The 3,081-nt window shown below is 31.6% G+C and overlaps 1 long non-coding RNA gene across 1 annotated transcript; it reads left to right on the top strand.

Annotated features, from left to right (window-relative positions):
- The first annotated feature begins 1,076 nt into the window (after positions 1–1,076).
- Positions 1,077–2,393, top strand: LOC141379930 (uncharacterized). The gene is made up of 2 exons (XR_012397014.1): positions 1,077–1,167; positions 2,010–2,393. It is a non-coding gene; the product is annotated as an uncharacterized lncRNA (long non-coding RNA).
- Positions 2,394–3,081: the final 688 nt, after the last annotated feature.

Here is a 3,081-nt window from a genome sequence, read left to right as displayed (position 1 = left end):
ATAAATCACTAGGTTGACATGTTAATGAGCAACTTCCAGCATTTCAGCTGTAGGCCATTATGCAATTCAGTTATACACAAGTTTGACATTTATGGGGCTGTGTAACGTTTGTGTTTTGTTCCCTGATCTTTAATATACTGGGTACACTGTAAAAAGTGCTACTCACAAATTTGCTTCCATCTACTTTAAATAATTGCAATCTAGTTAATTTTAGTTGTTTTATACCAAAAAAATAAAATTTGCTTCCTTTTTACTTAAAATCAGTTTTTATATAACTGTATATTTTGAATAAAACTAATGCAAATTATTTGAGTAGATTTGTACATGGTTATTGTGTAGAATAAATGTTATAAGTGAGTTGACACAGACAATTTATTAGAGCAGCTGTCGATGTGGGCAGGTGTTCATAAAACGTTATTTTATTAGTTTGGCGTGACTCCTTTTTCATTGCCTGGGATTTAGCAGGCAGACGCAGCTTCTGCAATGGTCGACATTAACTGCTCCCAGCAGTGGATCTTATTAACACGGTAAGTTGCAAATGTAGCCAAATCATAATTGTAAAGTCATGCAAAACTGCTGACTTCGCTAGGCAGGTGAGGTTTTAGCTTTGTAAATTGTACTGTAGCCTCAGGTATGTTAACAGTTAGACTGCTCTCACATGGAAAGCTAAGTTGGCTAACGCTAACAAACGCTAGTTTATGCTAACGATTAAAAGTGATATTGAGAAAAATAGTGAAAGTAGTTTTAAAACACTTAGTAGGTAAAACTAACATTACAGAACCAATTAACAAGGTCATTGGTGGGCGGTCGGGGTGTGGGGGTTCAGTTTAGCGCTAACTTAGCTAAAGTTAGCTCACCTAAGTTATAGCAGCACATTAAGGATGGATATTAAATGCAGAAACGCATGCAACAGTTAAGTAGTGTGTGTTTAACGTAAGAGAAAGTATAACTTAAAGTTTGTGTTTTAGAGATTTAGTCCATAAGTTTTCTTAATGCTGCATAGTGAATAAATTACAGATTTACAATTTATTTCAACTTAAATTACATTTACTACTGATGTTTACAGAACCATTTAAATTGTATGCACCTCATTCTAAAATGCATGTTCTTGGTCTTTAGATACCAAAGTGATTTTGTTACCTGTGGATCTTCAAACTTCACATCCAGGTAAGAAAACCATTAGATACAATTACAGCTATAATTATTTGCAGGCAAGTAAAACATTGGTAAAATTGCAAACAATAGTGGGCTCCATAGAATTACATTTGATATCTGAAGATTTTTTTTATGTGTGCAACAGTAAAAGAAAATATCCTAATGCAGTTTCTTATTATTGTCAGTCTTTCAATAAAGGTAACTGATAACACTGAATCACTGAACTGTCATTTGCCAGTGACATTAAATTTGAAGAAAGTCAATTAGATGTAGCTTTAGCAAAGATTTAATGTACACCTTAATGTAATGTGTAAAATGGCAATGTATTTATTTATTTATTTATTTAATAAAATTTGTATTATCACATGTGCAATGTTTGGTGCAAAATAAAGATGACAATTAAATTATAGAATTTGTATTCTATAATTTTCATTTAGCCATTTTCAAACAGTTTTAATATCTAAATTACATACACATTCTTATGCTTTATAAGTTGCCAAAATAAACTAAATATATAATACTTAAATTAATAATTCTTTGATTGACAGGAAACCAATGACATACACTGTTACACTGAGTAAAATCAAAGTTTTCTTTAAAATTTGATAACTAAAAAACCTGGAATAATGTAATTACACAATAACCTGTGTAACTTTTTTATTTTTCAAATTAAAGTTAGGTAATTTTAACTAAAGTAATTTTTAACTGATAAACTAAGGTGTTTCATCCATGCATCATTCTCACTGCACTTTTGTAATTTCACTTGTAGTTATTTCCTCTTTAGTATTTAGCTATTTAACGTTGTTTGGTATCAACCACCTAAACTCCTGTTTCTTTTTTGTCTCTACTAATAGAGTTGTGAGGAATCAGAGGTGCATGCGGCTGCCCACAGGAAAAATTTGCCATCAGCCCAACACAGTTTGGATTATCATAGGACTGTCAGATGTTTGCCAAACCTGTCAAATGCATGATGGCTGCTGTTTGGACTTACCGATGTCCTCAACTTCAATTATCCATCAAAACTGTATACATTTGAGATATATCAGAGACTCTTTGTGGGGCTGGACATTATGCATCCTAAATCTTCATCAAAATATGCAAATCTCATCACTGAGTTGCCTTAGATGATTTCTCAATAGGATCTGGTATTATTAATGTTTTTATTTATGTATTGTGTACGTGTAGCCACATTAATGGCCTATTTTGTAGTCACTATTAAAAGGAACATCGATTGATATTGAACACATGTTATGGTCTTTAATCCATCTTCCCATTCTTATTTAATAGTTATTGACAGGAAAGTCTGTTTCTGTTTTTACTAGTGTATATTGTGCTTACAATATAGAAACGAAGATTTATTTTCTGAGGTTACAGCCAGAAGTAAATTGAATTCATTTTAAATGACATATGCATGGATAATTTTATTTAATCATTAAGTTCTTAATACTTAATAAAAAGTACACTCAACATATAGCGATGTATAAGTTAAGTTTAACAAAAAAGTAAGTTTCTGATTTTAGTAAATTTAGAAATATTAGTTGGCTCAACCTAATTTTATTGCATTTGTTTTAAGCATTGTTTTAGTGTTTAAAATACTTTAAAAAGGCTGGAAGTTGAAGCCACCTAAAACGTCCGATGCAGCCACTTGCCTCACTTTTTATAAGTTAGATCTAGGTAACATTTTTTACAGTGTAGCTATGCAAACATTTTCTAAAAATGTCAAGCTGATAAAGAGTGCTTTATATCCTGATGCATTGACATTCATTTATTTAACTTGCTGCTTTAATGTTTGAATACTTAACACCCATTAACACATGTCAAACCCAGTTCCAAAAGGGACGCAGTTCTGCAGTTTAGTTCCAACACTAATTAAACACACCTGATCAAACTAATTAAGTCCTTCAGGCTTGTTTTAAACCTACAGAT

Source organism: Danio rerio, chromosome 21 (assembly GCF_049306965.1).
Source record: "Danio rerio strain Tuebingen ecotype United States chromosome 21, GRCz12tu, whole genome shotgun sequence".
Classification (NCBI taxonomy): domain Eukaryota; kingdom Metazoa; phylum Chordata; class Actinopteri; order Cypriniformes; family Danionidae; genus Danio; species Danio rerio.
Note: the sequence above shows the minus strand (reverse complement) of the source record. Positions and strands in the feature narration are given on the sequence as shown.